Raw genomic sequence first — 21,339 nt, 5'->3', positions numbered from 1 at the left:
ATTAGCTATTACTTAAGCTAAAAATTTTCAACTCTTAAGTACCCTATCAAGGGGACATGTCTAGGTTGGGTCCCCAGTCAGGGCTCATAAGAGAGGGAGCAAATGTTCAATATTTCTCTCCCCATTGATGTCTCTCTTCCTCTTTTTCCCTCTCTACCCCTTTCTCTAAAAATACATACATACATACATACATACAGTTTAAGAATTCTCCACAGTACCATGAAGAGGTTGGTCTCAGAGATCTGTAACTTCAAAACTGATACCTATATCTCATAGGGGGGATGAGCTTTAAAGAGAACACTAGCATCTAAAGATGCTAAATCAGCTTCGAGCCTCCTGGCTCCATTTCTATCTCTTCTTTAATTTCCACTGTGAATTTTCTTCCCTGATTTATCTCATAGGTTTTATAAAGCCTGATCTAATTGGTCTTCTTGAGCATCTGGTCTTTTCTTTGCTTCTGACCAGGTTTTTTTCACCTTGCCTACCACTTTTCTGGACTTCAAACACTCGCTGAAGACCAGATTTTTTCTTGACTGAGTGGTTTTAGACTGTGCCCCACATGGTGGAGATAAGGGCTGTGAGATCTATGGATCTCACTTGAGGATACACTTTATGAAATAAATTCAAAATGAATGATTCTCAGACAATTCCAAAAGTTACATTATATACATTGAAACGTGTTTACATTCACATTATTTATTACTAATGATAAGCTAAGTACTACTTGGTTAATTGAGCTGTGCTTCCTAAAAATGCTTTTTTGAATTAATTGTGATTAGTTTACTTGATTCAGTCTTTCAGTTGTTCTCGACAATTTTGTGTGACTTTACACCTCCGAGATTAAGTAATTTTAATAGTCATTATGTCCTGTGGTTAGAATTTACACATGATTATTCTTCATTTCCAGATCAACTTGTTTCTTAAATCTGGTTTAGTCTGAGGAATTACTTCCTATAGTGAAGCTGTATAGAACAAATATTTCTAAGTTTCTAAAATATCTTTTTATACTGGAATAGTTTATGAAAAGTTAATTTTTTTCTTATTCAGACCTCCCTATCCTTCTACAATTGCTTGCTGAATAATTTCAACAACTCGTTCTTTTTAAAATATAAATGGGTTTCTTTAGAACAATAACAGACCTTATCTTTTAGAATGTATCTACATGGTCCAGATCACTGCTATCAGGTGGGATACACAAGGAGAATCTGGAATCTGCAAGAGACTAACCTATAATCCAGCTACAGACAGACGAGAGGAGGAAGTCTAGAATGGAAACTTGATAGGTTAAGACCACACCAGTGGATTCTCTCCTTCAGTTTAATCTTGAGTGATGTAATTATGATGTGTGTTCCACCCTGGGTTCACCTTCTTTGGCACTCTCTGAGCTTCCTGAACTTCCTGGAAGTCTATTGACTTTGCCAGATTGGGGAAGTTCCTCTTTATTATTTGTTCAAATAACTTTTCCACTTGTTGCTGTTCCTCTTCCTTTTCTGGTACCCCTATAATTCAGATGTTGGAATATTTAAAGATGTCCTGGAGGTTCCTAAGCCTCTCCTCATTTTTTTTTTTTTGAATTCTTGTTTCTTCATCCTTTTCTGTTTGGTCATTTTTTTCTTCCTTCTGGTCCACTTCCTTGATTCGAGTCCCAGTTTCCTTTCCATCACTATTGGTTTCCTGTGCATTTCCCTTCGTTTCACTTAGTGTAGCCTTCATTTGTTACTCTAATTTGTGACTAAAATCAACCAGTTGGTTTTAGTTCTATGAGCATCCTGATCACCATTGTTTTGAACTGTGCATCTGATAGGTTGGCTATCTCTTGGTTGCTTAGAAGTACTGGCTCTGGGGCTTTGAGCTGTTCTTCTTCTTGAGCCATAATGTTTTGGTCTGTTCCCACCTGTTACGTCAGAGGGGTGGAGCCTTAGGTGTTCACCATGGCAGTGTGACCCAGTCCTGGGTTGTGACGCTATATGTGGAGGAGGTGTCAGAGAAGAGCAATGGTGCTTGTTCCTCTCTCTCTCTCGGATTTTGGTCCCCTCTGCTGCTTCCCACAAGCAAATTGGGCTCTTCTGGTGCTGTTTCCCAGGTGTGTGGGCTTATGTACCCTCCAGGATCCTGTGAGTCTCTCCAATGAACTCTCTGTGAGCCTGGGAGCTTCTCCAGGCACCTCAACCCTGAAAGTTTTTCCAATTGGTGCCTTTAGGCTTTAATCCCCATTGCTGGGGCACTGGATTGCGTAGTCTGTCTCATTGCTCGCTCCTTTGCCTGGTTTATCTGTGCGCAAATGTGTGACCACAGTCAGCCAGCTGCCCCTCTCCCTCACTGGGTCCGCCCGTTGCCACCCCACATCCAAGATTGCTCTATCCAGCAAAGCTTTCATTTAGAATGGAAGGGCAGATAAAGTGCTTCTCAGATAATGTCAAGTTCAAGGAGTTCATTGTCACCAAGCCCTTATTATATGAAATGTTAAAGGGACTGGTCTAAGAAAAAGAAGATTAAAAAATATGAACAGTGTAAGAACAGCAAACTCACAGTTATTAACAACCACACCTAAAACAAATGCAAACTGAGAGGACAGCTAGATCAGGAGTGCAACCATAGAAATGGAGATCACATGGAGGGTTAGCAATAAGGGAGTGGGAGGAGGAGAAGGGGGCAGAAGGTAAAGAGAATAAGTAGCATAGACGGTAGGTAGAAAATAGGGGAGGGCAAGAATAGTATGGGAAATATAGAATGTGAAGAACTTGTGACACATCGACATAAACTAAAGGGGGGAATGGTGGGGGAGGTGGTGTGCAGGATGGAGGGGAATGAAGGGGGGGAATGGGACAACTGTAATGGCATAATCAGTAAAATATATTTTTAAAAAAAGAAAGGCCAAAAAAAATAGACCACACCAGTGGAAAACAGCAATAATTTTGGATATTGGCTTCCGTAGAACATCTATGTAAAGCGTATCCTCTGGGATTTCATGGAAAGGAACCAAATGGGAAGTGATAAAGTCCTAATTCTGGAGCCTAGACTCAGAGTTCAGAGGAGGATTGGCAGTTGTGAAACTCTCTTCTTTGTAAGACTGAGGTCTAAGCAATACACTGCAATCCTCAACAGAGGAGAAACCTGGTGGAAGTGTGGGTAAGGTTGAGTTGCAGGAATGCACTTCAGTTCTCAGCACAGGGCACAAGGTAACTTGAGGCCAAATCCTATAGTGTTAGGCAAAATACTACTAGTTTCAAAAATTACTTGTGTTTGAAGTTCAAATAGGTCCTAGGATAAGACCTTTGTGCAGAAATTAGCCATGAGCAGTGGAGGCAAGTGGAACCTAGGGACAATGTCATTGAGCTAAAGGGATTTTGAGCTGCAAGCTTGCAGCAAAAAAAAGGATTGTTTTATTTTTAGGAAGTGGCCCATGACTGGAGACATAGGTGAACTAATGCTTGAAGACCCAGCAGCCAGATGGCTTCCAGGGGATGGGTTGTAGAGGGGAAAGTCATTAATCGTGGTGACCAGGGGAGTTAAGGCTGTGGTAGGGTTTTGATTCCTGCCGGTTGGTCGGCACTGCTGGACCAGTGCATCTGGTCCTGATGTCAGCCATCGCCTCGCTTTCCCTGGTTTTGCCACTTTTCTGGGCCTGCAGCTGAAACCCAACTGAAAACAAGATATTATCTCTACCTTGACCAAAACTCTGCCTCTAGGCTCAGTAGACCCAAGGCTTTGCTTCTAAGATTATTTGATGCTAGTCAGAACCTTGTTTTTTGAGGGCTTAATAATTAAGGGAGGGTGCCTGCAAAGGGGAATGAGGCAGGTGAGTCAGGGTGCTGGCTGAGGCCAGTTTGAGTCAAAAGAAATGAAAGGAGAAAAAAGTCATATTAAAGAAATGAAGCTTCACCTGGGCTGGTGTGGTGGCTCAGTGTATTGCCAGTTCAATTCCCAGTCAGGACACATGCATGGGTTGCAGGCCAGGTCCTCAGTTGGGGCCACATGATGGAGGTAACCACACACTGATGTTTCTCTCCCTCTTTTTCTCCCTTCCCCTCTCTCTAAAAGTAAATTAATAAAAAAATAAATAAGCGAAGTTTCAACCCCATTACTGAAACTGGAAAAGACACTGGTGTTCATCGGGCTGCCTGTCACTACCAAACCCAATAAGCAATGACAGCGATGGAATCTTTATGGGAGCTTTATTCAGATGGCCGGTGATCTGAGAAGATGGCGGGTTTGTACCCTAACAGGCCATCTTGTGTTTTCTTTCCAGGTCAAGGTTTTTATAGCAGGGAAAAAACAAGGTGCAGTGAGCGGTTTTGAAATTCTCAGAGGGTCAGGTAGAAGAAACTGCAATATTCCTGTCCTGGGCAGTGAGCTGTTCCCAGGAGCAGGTGGTGGTCATTTTCCCCTCCCTGGAACACAAAGGCTGGGATGCTTTCACCTTGTGTCCAGGGGTTAATCTTCAGCAGTGCCCCAGGAGGTCCATTGTTTTCCCTAAGGTCAGGGTGCCTCTTATTTGTAGTTTCTGAAACAGAACTTTAACATATACATTACTTGCTAGTCTTATAACTATTTACCTTAAACTAAAATTTTCCAACTCTCAGGTCCCCTATCATTACCATAAGGCTGGACCTAACCAGAATTTTTAATGTGGAATATACTTCATTATACAGTTCATCAAGTACACGGATAATCATAAGCAAAGATGTCTGTTTACTACAATGACGTAGAGATACTGCTGGCGTTCTGCCCCGATCCCTGGAATCCCCCTTCTCTGCCCGGTGCTGCTTCTGTGTGTTCTGCTACTTCCTCAGAGCACTCAATCTCAGGCTGCAGGAGTCAGTGAGCCAGGCGACAGGGCGAACTCGGTGGTATAATTTATGCTCCAGAGCTCCTTGCGTGATCTGGCTGCGCTGTGGTTCATTTGGAAATGCACCCCGCTTGGCTTCTCCTCCACTGCCTCACTCTCTCAGGAACTTCCTTAAGAAGTCACTTGCACATGACTCTTTCTCTTACATGCTGCTTCTGGTGAAACGGCGTCAAGATAATCCATACTTGTGATTCTTTAAGAAGTAGAGAAAATATATCGTAGAAATACAGGTACTATATCACAGAGAGTACTAATGGTAGATTAGAGAATGAAATAGAAGAATTGAATTCAGATGCATCAGTTATTTTGTTTTATATCTCCATAATAATTCTACATTTTTTTGCCCAGTTCTTTTTCCTTGATTGGACTGCCATTGGAATACCTTAATCTAAATCCCAGTTTTACAGGCAATACCAGAGAATAACATTCAACTTGATCTCTGAGGATGTGCACCAGAGCAGCTTAGAAATACACTGCACCCTTTCAAGTAACCTTTTTCTGTATAAAAAGAACCAAGAAATGTTAACTTCTTGCTATTGTGTACTTACTTTTGTATTTGATAATCCTCCCATATTGTAGCACTGTTGTTGTTGGCTTATTACTGAAAATTTAATAGTATTTAATTAAAACCCGGAAATGTGCTTTCAATTCTATTACCCTGAGAAGTGGGGGGAAAGGCTCATCCTTACCATTTGCATTATACTGGAAACTGTTAAACGCTTAATCTTCTTGCATAGTGGTTCTGTGCTCTTAAGAGGATTACATTATTAATTGTTTAATTATTCATTGTGCTGAATTTTTCTGTTCAGAACAAAAGTTTCTTCAAAATTAATTTAATGTTTTATCCTTCTAGCAGCCATTCTTTGTACTGGGCTCTCTGCTCTTTCATGATAGGATGTCACTGCAAAGGATCAAGAGGATGCCGTGTTGAAACTGAAGCCTGTCCTAGCAGCAAATAGATCTTTTGCCAGAGGAATGACTCAACACACCATCAGGCAACTGAGTCTTGCTGAACTCCAGAGACTGTGGTTAGAAATACGTCACCTGCAGGCACATCATTAGTCACGACTGTAGGAGTGTCAGTCAGTTCCTCGACCTCATTGAGATAGGCAAGGAGGTCAGTGCCTCAAGCAGTTCATCCAACCTTCAGGCAAGGAAAACTACTGGGAAGATTTCCTTTTTGCTATTGCTGGCATTTTTATTTAATCCCATCATTTTCTCCTCAGTCTGTGCAGAAGTAGAAAAGCTTCCAGCAGGCACAGTCTGGCCCTTTTATTTATTTATTTTTTGTCTCTCTGCCAAAAGTATCCCTGGCTACTGATGGCTTAGGGAAAACCTGACACACCCCTTTTCCTCAACTGTGTTTCTCTCATCCTGCTTCTTTTCTTTTGCCCTTTCTCTCTTTTTCTTTGCATCTCTCTTGAAATCTAAAGATTCAGGAGGGAAGACAGAGTCAGTCACCTTAAAGGAGCCTGATGATAGGAGTCCTGTCCATTTCTTGCTGCTGCTTGTAGGCAAGGTCTGTGAGGCAGCCTTTCCATGTGCGATGGTGCATCTGCTCTTCCAACAGTGCTCAGCCCTGCAGCTGCTGCTGGAAGCAAGCCGTTGCTGTGGCAGCGCCTATCAGAGCCCATGAGTTTCATCCTAATCTCTACAGACGAACCTCCATAGAGGAAAAATATAAAGGGAAAAAAGGATTTAAGAACTTTGTTTTGTATGTCTGAATGTATATTTGCACATTAAAACATATTTGATTTTATACAGAGAATCATCATGATATTATTTTTAAAAAGGCAGATGTTAAATTAGCAAGTAAATGCATGAAAGGAAATTTAAATACTCATTGTGTCACTGTACGCCATATAGTAGCATTTGGAAGACACACGTTAGAGCCCCACATTGATTGTGTGCCCAAGCTCGGGGGATGGAGAATGGCTAAGTGAACAAGTAAAAACAGAAAAATTGAAATACTTCTAAGAAAAGGAAAACCAAGAGTGAGGTAAGCATATTTAGTAGTGGGGTGGCTACTTTACATGTCATGATTGGGGAATGGCTCTCTGAGAAGACATAAAATAAATATTTACGGGTGTTTCATGGAAATTTTAAACAGATCTGAGAAGTTGTCATCACAAGAAAAAAAGTCTGTAACTGTTATACTGATGGATGTTAACTAGACTTATTGTGGGTGATCATTTTGCAATATTTACAAGCATTAAATCATTATTCTGTGTAAGTGAAATGAATACAATGTATGTCAACTATATCTCAATAAAAAGATAGTAAATATGATGAATCATCAATAAAAGGGAAAATTCACCACTGATATGTGTGTATCATTATTCAAAAGTAGTGATTGCTTTACAACAAAAACGATTAACTCCTGTTGACAAAAGAATATCTACCCTATAGAAAAGTTTTATTTCAGTTTATTTAAGACGAAATTTTGAGGACATGCCTGGAAGCAAAATTTCTCAATGGATTGAGAAATGCTCTGGAGAATGGCAGTTTGGTAGTTCTTATCCATTTAGAATCAAAGGAGAAAATGTAAGGAAGGTACATGAAATTCATTGGTGGTGTAACAGGGTTCGGCCAAGAGGGGGGCCCAAATAGAGATTTGGAATGGGGTCCAGAACTCAAAGTGTATAGTAATATTGGAAAGACATATAAGATGTCCTCACCCCTTCCCCCACAACAGATGTGATTTTGGGGAAGGGACAAATGGAGCAGCACCATTGAGAGCTGTTTTGTACAACAATAGCTTTGCAGCTAACCTCTGGCATGGTCATTTAACATATTTATAACCTTTAACTGGCTCATAGATATGTTAAATAGCTCTGGCCATGTTTCTGAGCCAGGGAGAAGGGAGGAGCGCCCCCCACAATATGTACCTGGGGGCAGGTCCCGTAGGTGACAGTACCTGTGTGAGAGTTTGGACCAGAATGGTTCCATGCCACGGGGCCACACCTGCCCAGACTCACAGTGGCAGACCAGCAAAGCTAGAAGGGTACGGGAGTTCTGGCAAGTGTAGCCAATTGTGGGAGGAGTCGGCAATGGGGCTGCAGGGGAGGACTGGTGCAAGGATTTAAACCCAGGGTCAGCAGCCATTGAGGAGAGAGCCACGTGCAGCTTTGCAGGGAATTGCAAGCAGTTTCACCAGAGTGCAGATCCCGGCAGCCATGTGAGAGAGAGCCACGTGCTTCTGGAAGAGTGGGGACCCCCGCTGCTTAGGCAGAGAGAATCACCATGTGGCTTTAGCAGAGAACCACCACTCGGCTTTGGCAGAGTGGCAACCGCCCCCTCCCCACAGCTTTGGTAGAAGAGGCCCACACGGCTTTGGGATGCTCCCTTTGGCCACGTGGCCTGGGAAGTAGGAGAGACTTTGCCTGGAAGAAGGGTGAAAGAACTCTTACCAGTAGACCATGAGAAGGTGCCACAAGGCTTTGGAGTAATTAGAGATTCTGCCTGGATGGTGACACAGCTGACGGTGCCAGTGACCTGAAACACAAATGCGCGCTTCTTTTCCTGAGATACAGTACCCCAAATTAGGGCAGGGGGAGAAGGAAGCACTGTGGGTGTCTGTGAGTATTCAAAAGAGACTTTGATATTTTAATGAAGATATTAGGCTACTACTACTTTAAGTCTGCATAGCATTAAATAAATATTTCCTTTCCTTTTCACAAATCTCTGGCATTGAGAGACGTCTTTCCTAAGGCAGTGGACAAACGAACCTGTGTGTGTGTGTGTTCTGTAACATTATTTGGCATCCCTGGGTGGGCCAAATATTGCCCCCCCTTGGACCTCTGTTCTGCAACAGTGGTAGGTTAAGGTGGTGAGAAAAATCAAAGCAAGGATTGTATAAAAAGTAAGATGGAGAAACATATGTTTGTTTGTTTTTGCATTGGTGGGTACAGGATAGCTAAAATTTAACCTTAAAATGCATAAATAATATTCAGGCAACAAGATAGCGATGAGGAATTTCATAATCTCATGCTTTGGTGGTTTCATGCTTTGGTAACATAATAATAGATACATCTTCAAGAGGTACAAAAGAAAATTATTCTGACGTTTCAAAGGTATGATATCTTAGGTGCATAAGAACAATGAACAGAGCTCATTTAAGGTAAAGATTGACCTTTGCTAAGGAAGCTATAGGCCTGAGAAATGACTACTCACCATGGCTTGCCCGGATAGGAATTTTTATCTTCAGACCATCCTGTGTGCTTACTTTTTTTTCACCGAATTTGTAAGGCCTGTCATGCAGGTCTCCATTGAGCTTTTTAGGTTTAGTATATATGGATCTCTTGTTGTTCACATTTCTAATATATTAGATTTGGTGGTTTTCTTTCCTCTTTCCCTCCCTCCATCCCTCCCATCCTTTCTCTCTTCCTAAAAACCCCAAACCCCAACGATCTGACCTTAGATCACAGATCAGATTTATGAGTTTTAGTTCTTAGGCAATTTAATTAATTACTTTTGATAAATGGCTAGCTTATGAAAGATTCTTGTTCCTGTGTAATACTGTGCTCTTTATTCTAGTCCAACAAATGTGTACATGTTTGGGGGCTCATAACACATGCCACTACAATGATAGCATCTGTTCATACTAGGTGTCTTGCTTTCTCTCTCCCTTTCTGCAAATCACTTTAAAAGCAATGAATGGACTCACCCATTTATCTTTAAAGAAACTGAATGATTAAGGCTACTCTTTTTCCCTTCCAGTGTTTTCATTTCTGAATGACACTGCTCTCCCCCTTGCTACCACAAAGATGAGTTCAAGAGTTCTCTGATGTTCTGTTGTAAGAACTTTATTATTAGAGCCTTAGAAAATCAGAGCTTATGATAACATATCTCAAAAACTTGAAAAAGTCACATTATCAAATACAGTAATTTAAAATCTCAACCAATGTAAATTTTTATGGCAATATCCTTGAACATACAAAGATAGTGTATTAATTTACATGTAAACAATTGCCAGTGTGAAAACAAAGGCATTTAATGTTTATAGCTGTGGTTTATTTGTATTTTTACTATTGTTTTTATTAATGATGGATCGACACATACATGTTATAGGAAAATATGAAAAAAAGAGTATATGAAATAAGAATAAAAAGACATTTATTGAAGAAGATACAAGATACAAGAAACATTGTACCTAGGACAATGATGCCTCAGTCTCCTTCAAAGTAGGCACCTTGGGACCTCACACAGTTCTCTCAATAGCTATCAGCTGCCCCATTGTATTTTCCTGAATCTCATCGATGGTTTGAAATCTCTTCTCTTTAAAAGGTGATTCTAGTTTTGGGAAAAGCCAGAAGTTGTCAGGGTGCCATATCTGGGCTGAAGTGTGGCTGAGTCATCTGGGTGATTTGATATTTTGTTGAAAAATTCTGCATAAGACATGATGTATGAGGGGGTATATTGCCGTGATGAAGCTGCCAATCACCAGTTACCTGTAGCTGCAACTTTCTGAATCATCCAAACAGTTTCTGTGGAGAATGTTTAAGCTTAACACAAAATTTGATGCAGATTCTTTGCTCTACTTGCTCAGTCATTTTGAATGTCATGTCCACACAGCACACATGTTCAGTCAACTGCATCTACCACCCTCACGGATTAGTAAAGTGAACTTGTCATTGTTCACCCATGTGTTTTCCAGTTCAGTCTCCTTGGCTGCCCAGTTACATCAACATCACATAAACCATTCTCACTATATTAATAATGGCTGGGTTTTTTCCAGACAGACCTCAGTATTTTCTAAGTTCTTTCTCAGTTGTGTCAATTTTATTTATTATTTTTCAGGTGCTGTTGAGATAATTACATCCATAATAATTTAGGGGTTGGATTTTCTATCAGGCTCATCACTATATTTTTATCTTTAAATGGATATTTTAGTTATCAGCAACCCACTTCAAAGGGCATTTTGACTATTAATCAGAAAATCTTTTAGGTTATTATTTTAGCACATGAGGAATTTTTGATCTGGCAGTTGGTTTAATGCTGTTTAACAAGCAGGAAATTTATTTAGTAAAAGGTTTAGTGACAGGAGTGCCACAGGTTGGTTCTTTGGAGTGAGTTTTACCAAAATCCAGTTCCATTGCACTTTCTCTAAAGAACATAATTGAAAAGACTTCAGCATATTCTGTTATTTTTTTATTACTACAAAATAAAAATTACTGTAGTGTTTAGCTTAGCACATGAAGGCAAAGCCCTGAACATATGATGATAGTAAAATAGTTTATTTAAAACAGTTACTTTTCTATGGTGAATGCCTCCCTACCCCACCCCAGGGAAGTGAATTTTTTCTTTTCCAAAGAGCCTATAAAGTGAATTAAATTACAGGATTTCTTACATAAACATATTTATCTTTCATTTGAAGGAGGTAGAGTTTTGTAGGAGAAAGTCATTATTGTGAAGGGGGTATGATCACAGGATGAAAAGGAGAAAAAAATATAGGAAAAAGTATTTATGGAAAATAGTCAGTATATTTGAGCCTTGACCTCAGGTTGTTCATGTCAATTACAACATACTCTGTGGACCACATTAATTATGTTCTGCTTTCCTGTTTTTGTCTTGTTCATGTGTTTATGCACATTAAGGAGGGATTTTTCATGTTATCTGACTTCCTTTACTTCTTTTGAAAGTCATTTTATAAAATGAGGAAGGTGCTTTTAAAAAAGCATCTTATTTAAATTTGTCCCACTTTCCCCAAACAATGAGTTAGAGGTTGTCACCATTTCCAACACTAACTAAAGAAAATAAAGCAGAACAAAAGTGAGGACTTTTGGAGGGAGTATAGAATTCTGAATAAATATGAAACAAAATAGACATTTCAGTACAAAATAGTTCTGTTTAAATGAGAGAAACTTTATCGCATTTAAAATTTACCATCATTTAAACTTGCAAAGTTAATAGACAAATGATATTTTTTTTAAGCATCAAAGAAACATGCAATGTCAGATTTGATTTTAGCACATTGCGTGATCTTTCTCTAAAGGAAGACCCTTTCAACATTTGGTCCTGCTTGGAATGAGACAAGGTTATCTGATAATTTTCATTTCAGTGTTCTGGAAATCAGATAATGTTTTCTTAACTGGAATCATTATGATACAACTGGATAAGAATTTATTTTATTTCACTAAGACTGGAATTTCTAACTCCAAACATATATGAGATTCTAGTGACAAAATTTTGTTTTGTGATGATGTATGTAGACAAGTATGTAACCCATTTCTGCTAGTAGACAGACATCAGTAACACAGTTGCTTAAACAATTTAGTGCCTTTTTAACAAGTTAAAGAATAAGGGAGAAAAACTACTAAGAATAATGTATCTATTCAGCAATTATATACTGAGCATCAACAAAGTTCTGGGCAACAATGATATTGGTTCTATAGATATTAAAAGAAAAAATTAATGCTCACATTTTAATTGAGAGACAAAGAACAAAGCAGTAATTATAAAGCTGTGAGTGAGTTATGAATGATGAGGGTGTGACAAGGGTTAGCTGGCACCAGTGAAACAGAGCCCTGGACCTCAATATGAGTCAGAGCTTCTTGGAAGACCATAGATCTGATGTTTCATCAAGAATAAGAGGCAAAGAATGAAATACTTTTACAAAGTAGAAGAGGTCAATGGAAAGGAAGGGTTTAGTGGAGCTCTGATGTGCAACTGGAGAGCTTTCAGTTTCAACGAACAAAATTATGGCATGAATGGTGAGGAACTTGATCGTGGGAAGGTAGCTCTAGAAGGAAGCTAGATCTGGAGAAGTCGACGTGGAGGAATCCATGTTTCACTCTCAAGATGACTGCCTGTTAATGGAGCATTTCAAGCAAAGAATAATCAAATCAAATATGTTTAATGAGAGGATTTGGGCTGACAGTTGAGGTTAAAGTGCATTGGGGAGACCGGTGAGGGAATCTGGTAGTAATAATTCCCTTAACTCAGGATAGAAGAGGTGAGGTCTTGAACTTCTTCAGTATCAATAGTGGTTGATACAAAAATATGGCACTGGGCACTATTAATGATATAGAATTAACAGGGCTGGTGACCAGTTATATACAGATTGAGTGAAGAGAGAAATGAAAAATAATGAATGGTGGTTTTAGTCACCAAGAAGGGGAATGCAAACAAATTAGTAGATTGTAAGAGGAAAGGAAGTAAATTCTGCTTTTGACATGTGGAGCTTGAGGAGACTTAAAATGACTCTATAGTAGAGATATGTGGTAACCACCTGGTTTGGAAGGGGATAGAATTTTTAAAGGAGAAATGAAAATACAGGAGTCACCAGCACATGGGAGCTCATTGAAGCTGCAATTGAATTTCAAGTTTGTCTATAGGACTGTTCTTCTAAGACAACAGGGGGAAAGTTAGAGGGGGAAGGTCAAAAATTAATATTTATGTAGCAATTTTATTGTTCAGGATGCTTTAAAATACATTATTTTTGGATGTCCATAACAGCATTGTAAGGAGGTATTATTGTGCTCACCTCCTTATAACACTCACATAAAGCTCACATAAATTAAGAGACTTCCATAGATAGCAAAACATAGATTCAAGTCAAAAACCCTGGTTGCTTTTCTGCCTTTAAAATCTAATGTTAATTTCATTATCTCAGAATTGCATTGTGACCACACATAGTTAATTTTATGTAATATCTCACATATGTGTTATGCTCATGATATTGTTGAAAAATTCTCCCCTTCGGTGCTTTTATCTAGACCAAAGGGAAACATTCTTTTTTTAAGTATATTTTATTGATCATGCTATTACAGTTGTCCTAGTTTTTCCCCTTTTATCCCCTTCCACCCTGCAGCCTCCCTCCTTCCAGCATTCCCCACCTCCTCAGTTCATGTCCATGGGTAATATGTTTAAGTTCTTTGGCTTCTTCATTTCCTACACTGTTTTTAACCTCCCCCTATTTTGTGCCTATGAATTGTTCTCCTTATTCCCTGTACCTTTTCCTCCTATTTTCCCCACAACACTTCCCCCTGATAACCCTCCAGGTGATCTCCATTTCTGTCATTGTGTTCCTGTTCTAGTTGTTTGCTTAGTTTGTTTTTGTTTTTTTAGGTTCAGTTGTTGATAGTTGTGAGTTTGTTGTCATTTTAATATTCATAGTTTTGATCATCTTTTTTTCTAAGTCTCTTTAACATTTCAAATAATAAGGGCTTGGTGATGATGAACTCCTTTAATTTTACTTTATCTGGGAAGCACTTTATCTGCCCTTCTATTCTAAATGATAGCTTTGCTGGATAGAGTAATCTTAGATGTAGGTCCTTGCTTTTCATGACTTTGAATATATCTTTCTAGCCCCTTCTTACCTACAAGGTTTCTTTTAAGAAATCAGCTGGCAGTCTAATTAATGGGCGCTCCTTTATAGGTAACTCTCTCCTTGCTGTTTTTAAGATTCTCTCTTTATCTTTAATTGTTGGTAACTTAATTATGATGTCTTGGTGAGTTTGTTCTTGGATCCAATTTCTTTGGGACTCTCTGAACATCCCGGACTTGGCATCTCTAGTTCCTTCACCAGATTGGGAAAATTTTCCTTCATTATTTGCTCAAATAAGTTTTCTATTTTTTGCTCTTACTCTTCTTTCTGGCACCCCTATGATTTGGATGTTGGAACATTTAAAGTTGTTCCAGAGGTTCCTCAGCTTTTCCTCATTTTTTTTGAATTCTTGTTTCTTCATTCTGTTAAAGTTGGATGTTTATTTCTTTCTTTTGTTCCAAGTCATTGATTTGAGTCCTGGCGCTTCACTGTTGGTTCCCTGTACATTTTTTATTTCACTTTTCATAGCCTTCACTTTTTTCTCTATTTTGTGACCATACTCAGCCATTTTTATGAGCATCCTTATTACCAGTGTTTTGAGCTCTGCATCTGATAGGTTGGCTATCCATTGCTTAGTTGTATTTTTTCTGGAGCTTTGATCTGTTCTTTTATTTGGGCCATATTTCTTGTCTTGGCACACTTGTTATGTTGTAAGAGATAGAGCCTTAGTTATTCGCCAGGGCAGGGCAACCCAGGTCACTGCATTGTAGCACAGTACGTGAGGGAGGGGTCTGAGAAGGAACGATACCTCTTGTTCAGCTCCTGCCCCAATTTCTATCACTTTCCTTGCTTCCCACAAGCAGATCATGCCCTTTCAGGTGCTGATTCTTGTGTGGGTGGGCTTATATATGCTCTAGGACCCTAAGTGTTTCTCCAACTATCTCTCCTGTGAGGTTGGGAGTTTCTCCTGCTGCCTCAACCCCCACAGGTTTTTTCACTCAGAGTTTTTCAAGGTTTATTTCCCAGTACTGGAAACATTGGTTTATGTGGTCTATCTTGCTCTCCAGTTGTTCCTCCCATGTGGGACCACCCACTCTGCCAGCTGCCACTTGTCCTGATCTTCTAGCTGCCACCTTGTCATGCACTCTCTCTGCCCCTCCTACCAATCTGAATGAATGTTTCTTTTTTTAACATCTTGGTTGTTAGACTTCTATATAGTTTGAATTTCTAGTAGTTCTAGTTGCTTTTTGTTTTTAAATTTGTTGTTATCCTTCTTTTGGTGTGCAAGGAAGTGAAGCATAAACGTATACCTCCATCTTGGCCTGAACAGCAAAAGACTTTCTGAGGTCAATATTGTGATAGAAATAGCAGCTGAGTTATAGTGAGGATAGTAACATTTCCCAAGGTAAGTGAAGTTGGCATTTTATTTTTTTTCAATCATAGTTTGAAAAACTATAATTTTTCATAGTTTTTAATTTTTCAGTTATAGTTGGCATACAATTTTATATTAGTTTAGGCATTAACCCTAACCCCCAGTTTAGGCATTTAAGTTTGATTTAGGTAACTCAAACTTAACCCTTTAAGTTGATAAAGAGTAAAATGCAAATTAAAATACCACCATCTGACTTAATGTTTATCCAATCTTATTGAGTCAAAAATTTCTATGTTTGGAGAACTATCGGACAAACTCTTATGTTCACAAAAGATAGGTAAATAAGTGGTAGAGGAACGTATAGTAAGATCTTATATGACTTTATAAAAGGCTGAAAGGACTCCAACAATAGCAGATAGCAGTTATACATTTCTTAACTTACTAAGTGATCATACTGATAAATCTCATGCCCATCTGACACCATACATAGTTATTAGAATATTGCTGGCTATATTCCTTATGCTGTACTTTACATTCCCATGACTATTCTGTAACAACAAATTTGTGCTTTTTAATCCCTTTGCCATTTTTACCCATCCTCCCAAGCTCACGTTTCACAATCATCAAAATGTTCTCTGAATCTGTGAACCTGTTTCTCTTCTGGTTCATTTAGTTTGTCTTTTAGATTCAATTGTTAATAGATATGTATTCATTGCCATTTGATTGTTTATATTTTTTGTTTTTTCTTCTTAAAGAAGGATTTTTTAACATTTTATTTATCACAGGTTTGCTGGTGATGAACTCTTTTAACTTTGTTTTCATCTGGAAAACTCTTCATATGTTGATCTATTCTAAATGATAGCTAGGTAGTATAATCTTGGTTTAGGTCCTTGCTTCTCATCACTTTGAATATTTCTTGCCACTAAGGCTGGCTGCTGCTAGAGCCAGGACTGAGACCATTTAGCAAGAGGTATAGGATATACAGAGGCCAGATGCTGCTTGTTGGAGAGATTTTAGGGAAGTTCAAAACATAGCCAAGACAGGCCATTTTTATGGAAAAGCCACTGGAAATGGCTTGGGTGGGGCCAAAAGTTGGATGTGGTGGGTTCTCAGGCAATCGCCAGTGTTGGGTGGATAGTGATAGCCAGGTCGATGGGGACTCAGACATGGCACCCATCTGCCAGCTCTATTGGCCAGGGTTGGGGGGCAGTGTCTCAGAAAAGGAACAATGGCCTCTGCTAGCACTTTTGTCCAGGAGAAACATGCCCACCACCCCAGCTTTCATCCTGATTCCAGACAATTCAGTTCTTCCTTATGTGTCCCTGGTTCTTTCTAAGCTGTTGTCCAAGCACTGAAACTCAGTAAGTGACTCTGAGTAAGTCTGTGTACCAGTCCTTTAAGAGAGACTGCCTGGGACTCCAGAAGCCTTTCATTTCTCTGAGTCACAATCCCTGCTGGTTTTTACAGGCAGAAGTTATGAAAATTTCTCTCATTGGCTCTGGAACCCTGAGATGGGAGGCCTGATGTGGGGTTGGGCCCCCTGACTCTTCAGGGGGGAACTTCAAAGCCAAGATATCTCTCACAATCTTAAACTTCCACATGTGGTTGTAGTACTAACCTGTTCCATGACTCTGCTCCTCCTACCAGTCTTGATATGGCTTTTTCTTTAAATCCCTAGCTCTTGGATTTCCAATCTAGATTTCAGGCAGTTCTGAATGGTGGTGGTTCTATAGTTTAGTTGTAAATTTGATGTGGATGTGGGAAGATTCGAGTACCACATTTAATAACACTGCCCTCTTGGCTGGAGTTGAGTTGGCAGTTTCAACTGATGTAGTCAGAACAGAACCATTTCGCATTTTAGATGGTGGAGAATACATTAGTCACACTACAGTCAGTCCATTTTGCCAATGATTTAGCTTCTCTTTAGGGTCTCACTTGTAGTGGCATGTTAAATTTTTTTGAAAGTTGATTTAGGTAACTCAAACTTAACCCTTTAAGTTGATAAAGAGTAAAATGCAAATTGAAATACCACCGTCTGACTTAATGTTTATCCAATCTTATTGAGTCAAAAATTTCTATGTTTGGAAAACTATCGGACAAACTCTTATGTTCACAAAAGATAGGTAAATAAATGGTAGAGGAATGTGTAGTAAGATCTTATATGACTTTATAAAAGGCTGAAAGGACTCCAACAATAGCAGATAGCAGTTTCCCAATCCCCCAAACATGTCAGAAACGTAAATGATAACAAAGAGGGACATTTGCCAGTATTAGCACAGAGTTAGTGTCATGGTATACATACTTGCTCATTTCATATTTTTCAGACACATTTCTATGAAGGCACTTTACAAGTCCTTAATGTTGTCTATGGCCAAATCACCCTGAATGCACCTAATCTCGTCTAACATTCCTTAATGCTGTTTTATGGAAATTTCTTTTTTTTCAAGAAATAACAACTCTGAAATTTCTTTTGGTATAAATAGAGCTCCTGATTCATTCTGCTGAATTTTTAGTAATGTTGCATTTAATATGCAAAATGATAGGTTTCTAATATGGGTGAGAGGATGAGTAGAATATGATTTTAAAAGATAAGAAAATGGCTCTCCTCTAAGTGTAGCTACTGTCTAAGTACAGTTGGGTGATCAAAAATGTGCAATTCATACTTTCATATCAATATTTTAGATTGATAGTACACTTCGGTTTATGGAGTCAGTTTCATTTATTGAGAAGTCATGAAAAGTCATGTGAATTTTCTGAGCTAGTGGCTGTACTTAAAGAATAATGCTAAAAGACAAGAGGATAATAAAGCTAGTTCTTATTATGAGAAGTCCACTATGGTCTCCTAATTTATGTACACAGCAGGGGAAAAATGGGAACAGACCTCACTTCACATTCAATCAGGTTTTAAATATTTCTGCTTTAAAGTTGTCAGTTAGTTCTTTAGTTTCAACAAATACAGAAAATTGTGTAAGCAATCTCTTTTGTGGAAGAAAACGTGACCAGATATACAATATGCTTGTAATCTTCTCTTTTATCCCTATTACTTATATCTTACTGAGTACATGCAAGAATTTGTGTATTAAAAGTGACTAGAGTGATAAAATGTTTGTTTATTCAATTTCAGAAAGAATGTTTATTTTCTGTGGCTACAGAGTCAAGGTTTATGATAATATGCTTCACATATATATATGGAGTACTATTAAGGCAATCTCTAGATGCTCAGTTCTCTCTGTCACCTAAGAAGGCCAGGCAAGGGCTTGTGAAATATTTTGTAGCCATGTCTATTGCCATATGGCCATTTTCAAATTACATTGTGTTGTAAAGTGAGATCGTCTGAAGGAGTTTGGCAAACTTCAGAATACCTTTGAAGAGGTTGATGCTAATGGGAATGTGATTGTTTGGTAATGTAACAGTGTTAATATTATTTTTATTAAGTTAGCTGGACTACCAGCTATTGTGTGCTAGAGAAAATACAGTTTATGGTACAATGATCTAATGTAGTTATTTTGCCAGATGTCTCTCTTGTGAAGCATGCAGTTCATCTAAGTAACTCAAGCTGCATGACTTTTTGCTATAATCTGAACCACTTTGTAGCAAAGCTTCAAAAATTTACATTGAAATTAACAAAGATGAATGCACCTATAAGTTTATCTTATTCTTTAGTCACCTTTCTATATTTTATGGTTACATTTTTTTGTTTGTGTTCACAGAACAAAGCTATTTTGTAGATCAGTTGTTCTTAAAGTTTGGTGCCTCAACTAGCAGTATTATCTAGAATTTGTTAGAAATGCAAATTATTAGATGCCACCTCACCCTCTGAATCAGAAAATTTAAGGATAAGGTCCAGAATTCTGCATTTTAACAAGCTTTTCATGTGATTCTGATGCTCAATCACGTTTTAGAAGCATTGTTTTAGACTTTTATTTTAAAGTTATTAAAATACAATAGAAGATGAACATACAGTAACTTTAGTGTTATAAATGGATCATCATATAATACTTTCCTAGAACTTTCTAAGATTAGATATCAAAATTCACTTACATAAACCAGTTAAAACACATCTACTTCTATTGAAATTAATGGCTATTTTCATATTTAATTAATAAATGGAGAAAATAAAGAATTTAAAAAAACTGGTTTCCTCAGGGGCACAAGGTAAATTTATTACAAGAAAATTCTGATGCTAACTAAGCAGTTGTCATCTACGCTAGTATGTCCCAGTGGTTAGACAGCCATAACAATACAAAACAAAATTCCTAAGTACAGACATTTTTATATATAATTGTATGTAGCTGAAAAGGTCCTGGGTGATAAAATTGTATTTGAAAAAATATTTTAAAATATAAATATTTATAGAAAATATCTGCCCTCGCCAATACCAACCAGTATGGCTCAATTGGTAGGAGCATCATTCCACAGTCTAAAGGTTGGGGGTTCAATGCCAGGTTGGGGCACATGCTTAGGCTGCAGTTTCCATCCCCGGTTCAGTCATACACAGGAGGCAGCCAGTTGATGTTTCCTGGTGTTTCTCTTTGTGCCTTGCTTTCTCTAAAAGCAATGAAAAATGTCCTATGGTGAGAAAAATTAATTAATTAGTTAATTAGAAAAATATCAATGACTAAATAAACTGCCTAATGATAATGAAGTATAAATATACTCTATTTCTGTTCTTCCTTCTTTACTTCCTACAGTTCACTGGTGCTCTTAAGGGGTCACCAAACCTGGAAGGAGGAAATGACCAAGGTAGGGGACTGCTCTTTGTTAGAGAAAAAAGTTCTTTCCTATTAAACAAAATATAACAGAGTTACCTTCCACTGATATTTTATCTAACTTTCCTGATGATGTTGCATACCTGGATATGATTTTCAAGAGGAGCATGATGTTCTCATTTCTTTTCTATGTTTAATAACAGTGTTGATTTTGTAATATTTGGGTTTTTGCTAGTTAACTGGCAATACTTTCTATGATAATACATAGACATACCAATCATTTAGTCAACTCTTTTGTGAATACTGACTGTGGAGAGAATAATTGGAGTGGATTACCTTTATGCTAGAGCCAGCAGTGTAGAATTTCATGATATTAAAAAAAGAAAGAAGGAAGAAATTGTCAAGGCTGTATGTAAGTCACTGGCAGAAGCAGATATTACTGCTACTCCAAGGCTATAAATTAGGGGATGTACATGTGACTTAACACACATGCATTGTTAGAAAAATAAAATATTTAAAGTACCCAGCTGGGATATAGAGTATCCTGAAGTTACTGATAATTTATTTTTGGCTACTTCTGAAGCAAATTAGGAAAAGTACAGAAGCTAGAAGTAGCCACAATTGTAAACAATTGTATGATATAAACATGATCATTTATTTTTGAATCAATCTTGTTTACCAAATTTAGCCACATGTTTATCACTAAGCTATCAATTAATTTTTAAAAATTAGTTTATGTCTCTCTTAGAGATTTCTAGCCTGGTATATCTAAGACTTACTCCTACTAGTCTTCTTCTAAAATCCAAGTAATTATGATTAGACCATGGAAAAACATGAAGCACTGGAGAGAAGGGACAGATGGTTACTATTGCAGAAGTAGTTCATGTACACACAAGCCATCTTTAGGATTCTTGCCTCTAGTTGAATAAACTGGTAGATTTTGTGAGAAATGTCAGTAACCAATACTGTAAATTGTTCATTAAAAAAAAATCAACCAGCCCTGGCTGGTGTAGCTCAGTGGATTGAGCATGGGCCTGTGAACCAAAGGTTCGTGGTTTGATTCCCAGTCAGGGCATATGCCTGGGTTGCAGGCCAGTTCCCAGCAGGGAACACATGAGAGGCAACCATACATTGATATTCT

The sequence above is a fragment of the Artibeus jamaicensis genome, unplaced genomic scaffold (genome assembly GCF_021234435.1).
Source record: "Artibeus jamaicensis isolate MK-2021 breed Jamaican fruit bat unplaced genomic scaffold, CSHL_Jam_final contig_415, whole genome shotgun sequence".
Lineage (NCBI taxonomy): Eukaryota > Metazoa > Chordata > Mammalia > Chiroptera > Phyllostomidae > Artibeus > Artibeus jamaicensis.
This window is presented reverse-complemented; position numbering follows the sequence as displayed.